Raw genomic sequence first — 16,238 nt, 5'->3', positions numbered from 1 at the left:
AACGACACCTTCAATTAGTCTTAAGCACTGGAGCTATATAATCAGGCGACTGAGGAGCACTTTCAATTAGTCTTAACAACACTGCTTCGAGTTTGGTTGGTTATTATCTAAGTCTCAGCCAATAAGAAGTCTTTGAGTCCTTATTGAAAGAGGTCCCCTCATTAGCCTTTTCGGCGAAGTAAGGTGTTACCGGGCTCGGCACATTGAAAGTCGAGTTTGTTTTATGATTGGATATTCACAAGTGCATTTTAGAGTCCAACATTTGGATAGCCGAACCACATTTACAATCAAGACACCTATCTCTTTTGAGTATTTATGTCTGTAAAGTCTGGTACTGGTTTGGCGTACTTATATTTGCACAAATATAATTACTGAGACCAAACCCGGGGCCTACGATTTGTGAACTTCAAAGAAACTAGTTGCCTCGTCTTCAGGCTCTAGAACCCTGAAGGCTGAGACGAGTTTCTTCCTCAACCGCAATCACAAGATGTAGAAGTCAGCATCGCGTTCGACATCACCATCGCATTCTTCTACTCATCGACTGAGCTCGGCCGTCGAGTTGGCATGCCCTACTTTCAACTGAAGGACATAGTTAGCTCATTAGTTACTCGGCTAGCGCACCATGTAGGCTTGATAGTTTTTAGGGTCAATATTTTGGCATGCCTAATGGGACACAATGCTAAATAACTACGAAGTTCACATGATACACCAAGATTTCGATATTACTCCATTCAGCCGATTGGACACGTTCCTAGCTAAATTTGAGGCAAAACAGATCCTTGACACAAATGAGGAAAGACGAAGATCCTTTGCCCAAATGATAAAAGTGAAAGCTCATCACAACCTACAAGAACAATGGTTACAAGAAGATAGAGCTTGATTTCATGAGTGGCTTGTTAAGAAAACGCCTCTTTGTTTTGGGTTCATATCAATTCCATTTGAAGAATGGTTGGATAAATACACTGGGGGGCAATTTTCCACTCCGGCCCCTATCAAGCTTTGGCCTAAGAAAATTGTCAATTTGGTTGAAGAAAAAGTTAGGCCACCTATTTTTTGGGTTGAGACTGAAAAAAATTAGCCAAAGGAGGGCTCCAATGACGAACAAGGCCGATACACAACCTCAAACAAAAAAACCATGTCAGTTGATATGGTTATTGGTGATAAAGTCGATATGGAGCAATCCAATTCGGCTGAGTTATTTGAGTTAAAAGCCGAAATTAGCGAAATAATTATTTCGGGGGACATAATTGTTCAATGCATTTGGCGGCCAAGAATAAAAAATATTTTGCTAAGCCAAAAATATTTGGAGATGGTTCTTTCTTCGGCCTAGAGCGAAATCAAATAGAAAATGTTGATACAAAAAGATCTCAGCTCAGAATAAAACATCGTTGGCCTCCTCCTCATTATGGTTTCGCCGCTTTAATTTCCGTTTGCTAGAATAAAAAAGAAAAATAATATTTTATTTTCTTAACCATCGGCTATACGAGCTGATGTCAAGAAAATAGGGGGGCAACTAAGCTTGACGTTTTGCCGATGTCAATGGAATTTTTCTAGTTTTGCCGAGATTAGGCTGCTTTGGTGGTGATAGTCCAATCTCTTTAGTTCCATTCGGTAGCCTGCATGCATATGGATATTTTTTCGCAACTATTTGGTCCCATGGCCAATTAATTACATTACTCTTTATTAGGTGGTAGTCATCTTCCCGTATTCATCTTTTCTTCGGCCTACAAAAGACAAAGTAAAAAGCAATCAGTCAAGTGAGAATAGAGATGCAGCTCTTTTTCTTGGCTTTTTGTCTCGGCGTCATTTCTTCTTGAGTTTCGACCGAATGGAGTGGACGGTCGAAGGGATTATAGGTTTTAGTTGAGAAGTCTCTGCCGAGCTTTCAAGAAGATGAAAATGTCTGCATATGATTTTTATGAGTCGAGCTCAGCGATGAGGAAGGTTTCATCATGACAGTCAGCAGTTCGAAGATCTAATCGCAGATGAAACTTCTAGAATTATTCTGATCCGTAGCAAAGAGAAAAGAGATGCGCTCACCATACAGAAAACGCACAGCTTCGAGCCAAGAGGTCAAATGAGCGATAGTCTACGCCTATGGCCCAACATCTGTTGGTCGGTGCATCAATTCATTTCTAAATTTGGTTGCATTACGAGCCGAGTTCGGCGGTATCGACCCATTCGGCAACATTCTAATTCAATAAAATAAAAATGGCGGCCCGGCAATGTGCTATTTTCCAGTTCAGAACAACCAATATGGTCCGTGGAGGGCAAGGGACGGAAGAGCATGCATGATTCGATTGGAGTGAACTAGAGAAAGGTCATGTTATTATGGTCTTGGATTTCATTATATGTTGTCGGTGGTGTTGATTTTGAGCTGTTGCGACATCTTTTATCATTTGATCTCATTTTCACCGAATGGGTTCCTCACACAAAAGACATTGGAGGTTTCGTTCTCCTCGAATCATGCGCAAGACCAGATTCACATTTAATATCTTATTTTATTACTTTCGGTGGAGTTGCTGATTCACCCAAAATTTTATCCGAGTCTTGCTTCTTTGTGAATTCGTCGACATGCTAAAGACTTGGTGTGCATTGTTGACTACATAAGTAATCTCTTGGCTCAAGGGTTTTGCATTTCACCATATTATTACAATACCGAAGTCATTCTGATGGGGTTATGTGATTTACTCATTTCGACATTAGAATGTTGCACTGAGGATTCGGCAGTGATTCCGGTTAGTATATTTCTTGGTGCCGATGTATTTAGTGGTCAGCTGTAGAAGCCTAATTTCCTTAACCATTCGGCTCACGGGCAAGGAAATTGGGAGGCAAGGTTTGTAGCCAATTTTATGTCATTGGCCCGAGTAATCGAGGCCGTTGTTTGAGGAGGGTTCTAGACCATAGAACGATAAACTGGTTGAGATAATTTTCCATTTTATTATGCATGCATGGCTACACCTAGACTAACGTGGTGGAAATAAAGAAGTTCTAGTTGGACTAGGAAACACAGTCTGAGGCCACGGTTTCTTTTTAGGCATGCAAAAGATAAGGAAGGAAAACATGGACTTTTTGAATAATGGTGAGGATAATGAAGCAGAGTCAGATGATGATGGCATTCTATCATATGCTAAAAGATAGGCTCTCACTTATCTTGAGAAGTCTTTGACCACTAGTAAAAAAAACACTTTGCGCGACGTAGGTCCTTCGTCGCGCAAAGTGGAAAAAACGTTGTGCAAAATTTAGCGCAACAAACCTTCGTCGCGCAAAAAACGTCGCGCCAAGGCAGTGACGGTAGGGTTTGCGCGACGAAGAAGTGACCTGCGTCGCGCAAAGGTACTTTGCGCGACGCATGTCACTACGTCGCGCAAAGTACTTTTGCTCGACGTAGGTCATTTCTTCGTCGCGCAAACCTTTTTTTTTTTTTTGGTAAAAATATTTTTTATTTAATTTTTAATAAATGTTGTATTTAAATTGTAAACAATAATTAATAAACCAAGAAAAAGTATTTAATTATAAAATATATGAAAATGTACATACAATATGTCCGAACAAAAAATAAAAAACTACAATTGCACAGGACAACAATGTTGAATAACATAACCACAGCTAGTAGCGACGCTGCTATGTTGCTATGAGGTAGCCACTCCACGATGTCGCGAGTCATACGCAATCTTCATCAAGGAGGCGGACAAACATACGCTCTATGCCGGCTTCAGCATTCAATTAGGCCCCCTGGTGTTTCTTTTAGCTGCCCAAAAAAACTTAAATGGTAAAAACCCTAAGCTTAAATTTCTACAGAAAATTCATCAAAACCTCCCCTAATAGTATATCATTTCCCAAAACCTTAAAACAATAAAATAACAATAATTCACAACACATTTTCACAATCATAAAAATAATAGTTTTAAAATGAAATAAAAAAATACAACGCAATGAGAATTAGAAAAAAATACCTGGCTGGGAGGCCCCACCCTTGACTTTGAATGTCGAGGAAGTGTGATCAAAAGGCTCCGGCTCACGACAGTGCCGATAAGGCCGCCATGCACTGAGCAATTGAACCGACACTGATGACGTCGATGATATGGGCACCTAGGACGCCATAGGAGCAGCCTCAGTAAAGGGTGTAGGCTTCCCAATCAATGGAGCACTCACGCCTGGAGCAGTAGATGCTGATCATGCGAGAGGCGCATTGGTCACACTTCGACAACAAGTGATCAACTGCGACATCTATACAATTTTTGAACCATAAAAATATAACATTAGAAACTAATCCGTTCTTGCATTTGAAACTAATCTCAGAAAAAAAAAAGAATACAAAGTAACGGGTATTCGATTCAATCAATACAAAGTAATATTTTAGGTCTTTGCATTCATATTTTTTCAACCTACAATGTTTTGTCTGTTTGTCTCATACACAAAGAAAATCCTAGTGTTCTAGTAAATGAATCATGTGGAATGATCCATGTGATTGTGATGGCATGAGGTCTAGGTTTGAAAATTACACGGAACAAAAAAGATAGAGGTAGTAGTACTTGAAGAAAATCAATCAAAAGAGGTTCTTGTAAAGTTCACACAAGAAACATGTGGAAAGAAGAAAATAGTAAAAAAGATGCCACCCAACAAATTCGTTTTCGACTCACATACAAGACAAAACTTGGATGTCAACAAGGGCATCAACCAGTCTGAACCAATCAGTAGCAAAACGTAGAGAGGTATCTGATTCTTTAGAGTGGGGAAACAGAAAGGAGATGTATGCATATGGAATCCTTATCAATAAATTAGCTCAAAATGCATAAGGGAAGTTATGGTCTGCATTGTGCAACCAACCCCAGTCCACTATCTCTACTAACCAACAAAAAAACAGAAACAGAGCAAACCAGAATAGAAAATAGAAAATAGAACCAAGTGACATCTAGTAAATGAATCACAAACAAGTATTAAATAGCAATTATATTTCATCCTCACATTTGCTTTGCTCCCATCAATCACAATACCAGATCATTGAAAAGCAATAAGTTCTTCTCAAAAAGAGAAAGCAAAGATAGACACTTGGGGACAAAAAATCTACACCTACATGTCAATACCTCTCAACCACATATATCTACACCTACATGGCAAACCCTCTTAAGCGCACCCCTTCATAGTTGAAGAAATGTTCAGGAATCAATCGTTCAGTAGTAATGTTCGAAGCAAGAAACATGAGAAAGCAAAGCACTAGCAATTTGGAGGGAAATAGAACTCAGAGAAGACAAAGTAATAATAAATTAGAGCAATTGAAAACATGAGAGGACTACAGGACGTACCAAACTTTTGGATGGGAAAGTATTACTTTGCAAGACAAATATCCTTGTGGTAAAGCGCACCTTCTTTGTTCTAAATGAGCTGCTTTCTCACTTAGACTCCAATAGGTTGCAGAGAAGATATAGGAAACAAAGGCAATATACAGATTAAGGTAACAAAGGCAATACCAAAGTTCATTACATTTAATAGTTCTAAAAGCAAATTGAAAGCTTAACTACATGGAATGATTAAATTGATCGACATCATGATAATATCATCAAGTTTGGCTTGTAGCTACCATTTGAAATAAAAGCAGTAATTCAATGATTAAATTGATTGACATCATGATAATATCATCAAGTTCATAGCTAGCTAGCTAAGGTAGAGAGAAAGTTTGAAAGCATAAAAGGTCGTCCTAGTTGGCAATTGGTACATGATTTATATAATGGAAATCTGCCTTAATCCAATTATTAATCCTAAAAGTGTATCTTACGACATAGGCGCATTGCAAATTCTCATTTATTATTTTCAAATTCTCATTTAGTAATTTTCAAATTCTTATCATTATTTATTATTTTCAAATTCTCATTTAGTAATTTTCATTTGCTTGCTTTACAGAGTTTGGTTATACATTTCTTTTTTCTCATTTGCAAGTTCAGTTACGCTAGTAAGTAATCAAATCACACCAGAAGAATTGCATCTTTGTACTAATAATTATATGCCATCATTTGCAAGGGTTCTGCTTATGCTAAATATGCACAAGATCAAGCCACTTTCCACAAGTTCTATTTTACATTAATTAGCATGTAGTCTGAAAACTAAAACAAGCTATGTGAAGATACTTCCAAAAGTTGGACCATGAGGTACAATGTTGAAGATGAAGCAGCTGTAAAAAGTGTGCAGAGGAGTGGTTTGCTAAGCATGTTAAGTTACTAATATGTGATTAATAAGCAGCTGTAAAAAGTGTGCAGAGGAGTGGTTTGCTAAGCATGTTAAGTTATTAATAAGTGATTAATAAGCAGCTGTAAAAAGTGTGCGGATGAGGAACGAAAGGGTACTGTAGTTTCTAGCACATAATAGCAATATCTAATTTCAGAGCTTTCCTTCATACCATTTTCCTGAGCCCAGTTACCATTGCATTTTCCCCGCAACCAATTAAAAAAATCACAGATTTGCAACCAGAGCTTTCAATATACACAGAGCCTTCAAATAAAACCCTAATTTAGGATTAAAGCAAACACAGATTCCTGCAACACTCACCAAATAAAACCCTAATTACACTTAAATTAACAACAAAGTAACAACAAATAAAACCCTAAATTAAGTGTATATATGATAATTAGGATTTCCTAATTACGCAGTTACCTTTGTCTTCGTCTAACGATGGGTGGGTAATGGCGAGGAATTCCTCATGCACTGTATTGCATGAGGTGGATGTCCGGCGTCTTCGAAAATCACTCGAGGAAGTGGCAGATGAAGGAAGCCAAAGACGATCGGAGTGAGAGAGAGGGAAGCGAGAGACCGAGTGAAAGAGAGCTGTCTGGACGATTGAAAATTCTAGCGCCTAATTTTACCCCAGTTTGTCCAATTCAAAAGAGCGCCTAATTTTTACAATTGCAGCGCCAAAATTTTACCCCCTTGCGCGACGCATGGATCTATTATGACGTCGCGCAAGACTCTTTGCGCAACGACAAAACTTCTGCGTCGCGCTAGTTATATATATATTTTTTAAATTATAAAATTTATTAAAAATGTGACTCTACTCCTTCCAAATTCAATTTTTTTTTACGTAAAACCCACAATAATATATTTTTCTAACAAAAACCCAATCCAAACTACAATAATAAAATTAAAGCTACTTAATAAATATACATATCATTCAATTTCTTAAGTATTATATGTACAAAATAAATAAATTTAAAGTTAATAAATATATATACCATTCAACTTGATGGGATACGCATTTTACGAAAATAGTTTTAATGATCCAATCGTCAAACTTGTTTGAATATACTTTGGGATCACATACGCTGAAAATCACAAAAAACAATTATTCAGAGAACAAGTAACAAGACAAAACTTTTCAATGGTTATAGCGAAAAATCATTATTTAACGGTAGTTTTTAACTCCGATTTTGATTATTTTTGACAGCTACACTCATTGACCCTATATAAATACAATGGACAAATTTGATCTTCAATTTAAAATATGTACACTAGTAGATACCACAAAATCTTATGTTATACTTAATGAAAAGTATAAATGAACTCTAAGTATTAGTGAATCTATCGTTTTGATGGGATACGTATCTTACGAAACTAATTTCAACGATCCAACTGTCAAACTTGTTTACATATGCTTCTAGATCGCATACGCAAAAAATCAAAAAAAACAAACATTCAGAGATCAAGTAACGGGACAAAACTTTTCGATGGTTATAAACGAAAAATCATGATTTAACGGTAGTTTTGACTCTGATTTTCATGATTTTTTACAGCTACACTCCTTGATCCTATATGAATACAATGAATAAACTCGATCTTCAATTTAAAATATTTACACTCGTAGATGCCACAAAATCTTATGTTATACTTAATGAAAGTATAAATAAACTTTAAGTGTTATCGTTTGATGGAATATGCATTCTACGAAACTAATTTCAACGATCCAATCGTCAAACTTATTTGTATATACTTCGAGATCGCATACGCCAAAAATCGAAAAAAACAAACGTTCAGAGATCAAATAACAAGACAAAACTTTTCGACGGTTATAAACGAAGAATCATGATTTAACGATTATTTTAACTCCAATTTTGATGATTTTTTACAGCTACACTCTTTCACCTTATATGAATACAATGAATGAATTCGATCTTTAATTTAAAATATTTACACTATTAGATACCACAAAATCTTATGTTATACTTAATGAAAGTATAAATAAACTCAAAATATTAGGGAATATATTGTTTTGATGGGATACGCATTGTACGAAACTAGTTTCAACAATCCAACCGTCAAACTTGTTTGTATATGTTTCGAGATCGCATATGCCAAAAATCGCAAAAAACAAACATTCAGATATAAAGTAACGGGACAAACCTTTTCGACGGCGATAAACGAAAAATCACGATTTAACGGTTATTTTAACTCCGATTTTGATGATTTGTTTACACCTACACTCTTTAACCCTATATGAATACAATGAACTAATTCGATCGTCAATTTAAAATATTTACACAAGTGGATACCAAAAAAAAAAAGGCAATGCAAGAACCCCAAAAGAAATGCAAAAGGAAAAAAAAAAACAAAAACCTTTGCGCGACGAATACCTACGTCGCGCAAAACAACTTTGCGCGACGAAGGTGCACATACGTCGCGCAAACTGGTTTTGCGCGACGCAGGTCTTCGTCGCTCAAAGTGTCGTTGAGCAAAGGCCATTTGCGCAACGCTTTCTGTTTAGCGTCGCGCAAACATACTTTGCGCGACGAAATTTGCTGCGTCGCGCAAGTTTTCGTCGCCCAAACATGTTTTTGTACTAGTCTAGCTGACGGGTAAGGCAACATAATATCTTGTTTATATGCACAGATCAATTCACGAGTTTGAATTGAAATCAAAATTCTACACTAGTGTGAAGTCGCACCACACAACATTTGCTCCTATAAATATAGTGCCATGGACAACATTCAAAGCTTCTCCAAACAAACAAACAAACAAATTTGCCTTGTCCTCGCACTACGCGAAATCTCTCTTTAGAAAACACTAACTATTCTAACCTCGAGCACACCTTCATTAGTTTTAACAGCACTATGTTTGACAATTGGCGACACCTTCAGTTAGTCTTAACAGCACTGGAGTCGTAGAATCAGGCGACCGAGGAGCACATTCAGTTAGTTTTAACAGCACTACTTCGAGTTTGGCTGGTTATTATCCAAGTATCGGCCAGTAAGGAGTCTTTGAGTCCTTATTGAAAGAGGTCACCTCATTAGCCTTTTTGGCAAAGTGAGGTGTTACCGAACTCGGCACATTGAAAGCCGAGTTTATTTTATTATTGATACTCACAAGTGCATTTTAAAGTTCTGGATTGAGACGGCCGAACCGCATTTACTCTCAACACACTTATCTCTTTCGAGTATTTGTGTCTATACAGTCTGATACCGGTTCGACGTACTTATATTTACACAAATATAATTACTGAGACCAAACCTGGTGCCGATGATTCGTGAACTTTGAAGAAACTAGTAGCCTTGTCTTCAAGCTCTAGAATCCAGAAGGTCGAGGCGAGTTCCTTCCCCAGCCGCAATCGCAAGACATAGAAGTCGGTAGCGTGTTCAACATCACTACCGCATTCTACTCACTGATTGAGCACGGTCGTTGAGTTGGCATGCCCTGTATTTAACCGAAGGACGTAGTTAGCTCATTCATTACTCGGCCTGCGCGCCACATAGGCTTGGTAGTTTTTAGGGTCAACAAGAAGACAAGGACATTAGTGAGAAGCTCGCCAATTTATCCCCTTATATGAGAATCACAGTTCTTGAAAAGCTCGGAAATAATAAGGATACAAGGATATGAGGACATGACATGGATATTTTAAAAATAAGGATATGATATTGTATGAATACATAAATTTATATTTTAAATATATGGGTAAACTGCCATTTGACCCCTAACCTACCACCCCTAGTTGAAATTGATCCCATCAACTTTTTTTTTGGTAAATTGACCCCCTAAACTTTTTTTTTAACAGACGATATTATCTACACTAAAGTGGAAGGATGAGCTTAGCCTCACAATTGACTAGTAATAATTTGATTTAAATTCGCTTTTGGCGAAAATCGAACCTAAAACCGCTTGTCGTTAGATTCCATCCAATTTGTCGTTAACATGTCAACGTGTCAACAACATGCACCAATTAAATCATGCCATGTGGTAATAAAATAAAATAAACTTGTAAAATGAAAAAAACAAATAAAAAAAGTATAATTATTTATGAAAATAAAAGCAAAACTTGAAAGAAAATTAAAAAAAACCACTGCCCTGCAACCTCATTCCTCCAAACGGCTACAACCCAATCCCACCTTCATCGACAACCCATATCCTCAAACCTACATTCCAAATGCCCATGCCCAATTTTGACCTAATACCAAGGTTTTAAAAGACGCTAGGTGATAGTCGGGTGGCGGGTTGGGACCTAGCGCCTAGGCAGCTAGGCGGGGTCTAGGCGGGGGTATAGGCGGGCGCCTAGGCGGACTACGCATGGATGATTCAGATGAACTCCTCGATCTTGGGCCCGTGGGAGAAAGATGAAGAAAGAAAAGAAGGGGGCAGGGCCGACTCTGAGTATTTAGGGGCTTTGTGCAAAACTTAGATGAAGGCCTTCATTTTTCTTAATGTTATATTTCTTTATTTTATTTTATTTTTCAATTTTTTCATCTATAAAACTAAAATATTACAAGTTACTGCAACAAAAATAAGTTGTTCGATTGGTCAGGTTTTTTTCCTTACCTTCAAAGGTCTTGAGTTCTATACATGTTGGATGCGTTTTTGTTATCTCCTTTTTAAGTTTACAAATTTGCAAAAGCTTAAAATAGCAAAACAATATCATAGAGATTCGAACCCAGCACATGGGCTATAAGGTAGAAGAGCTAAACTGCTAGCGCTAGAACCAAAGATAAGATAGTATTTTGCATCTAATCTATTTTATATGCATCTGTATACATGTAATGAAAATTTGGGGGACCTTCCGAATCAGGAGCCCTGTGCGGTGGCACCTTTTGCACACCCTTAAAGCCGGCTCTTGGGGGGGGGGCTTTCTTTTGTTTAGTTTTATTTGGTTTTCTAAACTTTTTTTGTTTTCTTTTCTAAATACAAACTTGCTAATATATTAGAATAGTTATGAAAAGACTAATGTGCCCTTCAATTTAACAGAATATGGATGGAATCATACGACAAAGGGTTAATTGACTAATTTAAGAAAGTTTAGGGGGTCAATTTACCAAAAAAATAGTTGAGGGGGTCAATTTCAAATAGGGTGATAGTTCATCGGTCAAATGGCAGTTTACCTTAAATAAATATGTTGGAACCAAATTTGCGCACCACAATGTGTGAAAAAAGTGTTTCGAACTCGACTACCTGCAAAATAGTAAATAACCATGAATAAGCCTAGGACCAAGGGATGTGCTGGCCAAAGGCTCTCCGATGGTTAAGTTAGTTAACAGTTTTGTACTCAAGCAGTGGGTAAAAGAATTCAAATCTTTAGGTTGCGTTACCAAAGATGAACCCTAAATGGCTGTATATATACCGTGGAAAAAGAGAGCTTGTTAGGATATAATCCTCGTTCTAAGCTGGCATAATCCTAGAGGATATCTAGAAGTAGATAACCAAGTTATTGAATATTTCAAACAAATCTCGAAATTCTAAACTACCTGTTATCCAATTGTACCATCTCAGGAGTTATGGTAACTTACGACGCACGCCAATTTCTAGATTGTATGAACTCCAAGACTTAAATGATCTGATTGTGTTCTTCAGATCAGATCGCGTATCTTGCAGAACAAGCATGATCATCCGGCGGAGTTTCTAAGACCATGCCTATAGCCCCAGAATAGGGTGATGGTGGCACCGCTACTTTGTTTATTCTAACTCCGCCCAAAGCTGGTGAGTCTATAACCAAATTTCTAAGGTAATTGTATTCAGATCAGCTTTACTCTAGCTCTAAAACTTTATGGTCCCACAATATATATATATATATATATATATATATATAGATATATATAACATAAAAACCCAAATTTGTATTTATTCATTCTAACTCTAAAAAAGAAAGGATGTGGGGTTGTATGTATAGTACGAGTGAGTTCGATTTCATTTGATTTTGTTTTTTGCCACAACCTAAATTACTATTCGGTTTGGTTTTTACAAGTTGTATTTTCAGTTCCGGTCAGTTATATTTTTCTAAAAATTATTTATTTTTCTTTTTAATCTCAATATTGGAGAGAAAATGAGGAAAAAATCGAGGGATTAAGGCTTTCAACATATTTTGGCCTAAAGTTGGGTTTACCAAGCCTTATTGAAATTAGACTAATGGTTGACTTGTAATTGAGCTTGAGAAATAAATACCACTAAAACCAAACCAATAGTTTTAGGTTTGATTCAATTTTTTTAGTTTCCATTTGGATTTCAATCAGTTAGGATTTTTGTTCGATTTTTTTCGGTTTTCGATTTTTCGAACCCACCTCTGAGGTGCGGTGGGCTATGTGGTTTTTTTATGGTTCCTACCACGCTAGGCCATATCATATCACTAAACCATAACTGCTAATGTAGGCTTATATTAGGATTTCAATTCTCTAGTATTGTACACACACACACTAAACCATAACTGCTAATGTAGGCTTATATTAGGATTTCAATTCTCTAGTATTACACACACACACACACACACACACACACACACACACACACATATATGTATGATATTATATACATGCAATAATATTTACCCTAATTATACGGACTGAAACGGGGAACAAAATCCCCCTAATTACACATAAAAGTCAACTCACTCCAACGCTCCCTCTTAAGTTGGTGCATAAATATCGTTGATGCCCAACTTGCCGAATGAGTTGTAGAATGCTTGACTTGCAATGGGTTTTGTCAAGATGTTTGCTAACTGATCCTTAGACTTTACAAAAGGAAATTGAATAATATTTCCATCCAAATTTTCCTTAATAAAATGTCTATCCACTTTCACATGTTTAGTCTGATCACGTTGAATTGGATTTTATGCAAAATATCAATGGTTGTCTATCCAGATTTGATGAAGACGCCGGTGGGTACCCAAGTTCTAAAAGTAACCTCTAAATCCATAATAATTCACATACTCCTTTCGCCATACCCATGTATTTTGCTTCTGCACTTGACAAAGCAACCACTTTATGCTTCTTTCTCCACCAAGTCACTAAATTGCCTTCCAAAAATGTACAGTACCCCAAAGTAGAACTTCGATCAGTAATGTTCCTTGCCTAATCTGCTCAGTATAACCATCCATCTGAAAATTCTTTGAAAACATGATGCCTTTACCTAGTGCGAACTTCATGTGGCAAAGGATTCGTTCAACCACACTCATGTGATCTTCAATCGGAGAAGGCATAAACTGGCTTACAACACTTGCTGCATAGACAATGTCGGGTCCAGTGTGAGACAAGTAGATTAATCGCCTAACCAACTTCTGATATTGGTCTTTGTTGGTTGGGATATAGTTAAGGTGTGGGACAAGATAACAGTTTTGAACTACAGAAGTGTCAGTCGGTTTACAATCAAGCATTCTGGTTTCTAAAATCTAGAACATATTTCCATTAAGATGGAAATATACCCTATTTCGATTGAGCCAATTCTATCCAAAAAAAAAAACATAAGCCCACCAAGATCTTTCATCTCAAACTCGATTGCTAAGTAATCTTTTAAGTTCGATATTTCTTCATTATCATCGCATATCTGAACATAAATAAAGAGTGTTATTACCTTACTCATTCAACATTTTAGAAAGAGTGTATGGTCAAAATTGCTCTACCTGAACTCATACTTTCTCATGACCATCTAAAACCTCACAAACCATGCCCGAGGTGATTGTTTCACTCCATACAACGCATTGTCCAATTTGCACACTATTGCTAGTTGTGATAACTCAAAGTATTTGACATATCAATATGAGTAGTAAGACCTACCTCATGAATATTCTCAGGAGTATGGTCATCTGGTGGTACTATATTTAGAGATGAGAGGAGGGTAGTAGCATTAGTATCATAAAAAATGTCAATCTCAAGGGGTGGCATCATTACAGCTATGTCTGATGGCTGTTCGACTGCCACAGCCATTGTTGTCGTGGCCTCTTATGTAGGCAGCAGCGCTGCTTAGCTGGCAATGTCGTGGGTTCGGGCCCTACTGGTAGTTCGAACTAATCCTGCTTTTTATTCCATGTCTCCCCCTAAAGAGTAGGGTTGGGAGAAGACGAAGAATAATACAACTCGGACTCTGAAAATGTGACATCCATGGTAACATACATTTGTCGAGTAGGGTAAGGATGGTAGCAACGGTATCCTTTCGGATGCACCCTATACCCTATAAAAATACAATGAAAAACAAAAGGTTCAAGTTTCATCCATTGATTTTTATGAAGGTGAACAAGGGCAACACACCCAAATACACAGGGTGGTAGCCTAAAAAAAGACAATAGATGCTCAAATTGAGCAAGAGCTTATAAGGGTATCCAAAAATCCAAGATTTTTTACGGCATCTGTTTGATAAGATATGTAGCAGTTTGAATTGCGACATCCCAAAAGGAACATGGAACATGCGCACCAATTAACAAGGGCCAGACAGTTTTTAAGACATGTCAATTTTTTCGCTCAACCATCCCATTCTGTTGAGGGGTTTAAGGACCAAGTAGTTTCATGGAGGATACCCTAATTAGTCAAATAATGGATGAAATCATGATTAACATATTCTCCGCCATTGTTAGAATGCAAAATTCATATTTTAGTAGAAAACTGAGTCTAAACCATGGTATGAAATGTTTAAAAAGCCGAAAATACATCATTTTTATTCTTAAGAAGATATAGCCAGGTTATCCATGTGCAATCATCCACAAAAATCACAAACTATTGAATGCATGCATGACCCAAGCAGTGATGCCACAACCATAGCTGACGTCGCTTATGATCCATTGTCCCTTGGACTAGATTAACTCAGCCAGTACTGACATCATCCACAAAATAGAGATTCCCCTTCTTAGTACAATGACCAGTGATCTCATTCGTGAGAATACCCTAGATAAGATAGAACTTCAGATACATTAGTACACAACAATTCAATTGCTCAGTAGCTTGACGAAAAGACATCAATTTATGCTTTACTAAAGGCACACAAGTAATGTATTAGGTAAATAGAGAGTTGAAGTAAGATGCATAGTGCCAGCACCAGTAATGGGAGAGGTTACACCATTGATATTACGTTATACTGGGATGGTATCACATGTTCGATCATAAGGGTCATAAGTCATATCGTTTGTAGCACCGGAGTCTATAATCCAACCACACTGAGTATTATCACTATTCACATTTGAGGCATAAGAGGACTTCGGAGAATTGCGGAGGAACTAGAAACAACAAGAGGATCATCCTGAGATATTAAAGATAATGAGACATCGAGGTTGCTAGATTTTCTTGTCCATGCTTAGTGGCTTGCTTCTCTCATTCCCGTTACCCTTGAAGCTTTAAGGGTTCCCACCATTCAAGATAGCTATGCAGTTGAAAACACCGGTCATGACCATGTTTCTCACTGCCATAAAAGGTGCAGCCACCTATGGGAACTAGCGGCTTTGTCCGAGGAGGCTGTGGGCCTGTGCTGGGCCGTGGTGACGTTTTGGCAGCAAAAAGAAAGCCCTGCACTGGGCTCGGGGTAGTGGACTGGCGTTGCAGCCTTGAGATCCGTGCAGTGGGCTTCTCTTAGGCTCAGAAAAAGGAACTTAGAGAAGGAAAGGCTTGCACTACTGGGCGAGCCACCATGGCTGCCTCACTACTCAACGTTCTTGCATTATTCATCATCACATGTCGCATAGCTTCCCTTCAAACATAGGAAAAGGTTTGTTCGACAGTGGGGAGAGGCTCAGTACGTAGAATATCACTACAAATTTTATCGAACATATCGTTTAATCAGGCAAGCAAAGTATACACATGATTTGTTTGAACAATTTTAATATAAATTTCAATGTCAGTGCTGCACTTCATCGGATTGGGTCACTGATAATCGATTTATTGCCATAGGGATTGAGGGTCATTATAGTATGCTTCTATTAGTTGCCCATCCTACCTCATGCGAGAGGGCTTGCAGGTAAGATCGTAAACTTGAGAAATATCGAAGCCATCATAGTACGTGCGTGCGACTGCATCGCACAC

At 37.6% G+C, this 16,238-nt stretch overlaps 1 long non-coding RNA gene across 1 annotated transcript; it reads right to left on the bottom strand.

Annotated features, from left to right (window-relative positions):
- Positions 1 to 3,491: 3,491 nt before the first annotated feature.
- Positions 3,492 to 7,383, bottom strand: LOC103417535 (uncharacterized). Its single transcript, XR_003769549.2, has 4 exons — positions 6,649 to 7,383; positions 5,307 to 6,530; positions 3,957 to 4,230; positions 3,492 to 3,751 (listed from the first exon to the last, which is right to left on the bottom strand). It is a non-coding gene; the product is annotated as an uncharacterized lncRNA (long non-coding RNA).
- Between the last annotated feature and the right edge of the window lie 8,855 nt (positions 7,384 to 16,238).

Source organism: Malus domestica, chromosome 15 (assembly GCF_042453785.1).
Source record: "Malus domestica chromosome 15, GDT2T_hap1".
NCBI classification, from domain to species: Eukaryota; Viridiplantae; Streptophyta; class Magnoliopsida; order Rosales; family Rosaceae; genus Malus; species Malus domestica.
This window is presented reverse-complemented; position numbering and strand designations above follow the sequence as displayed.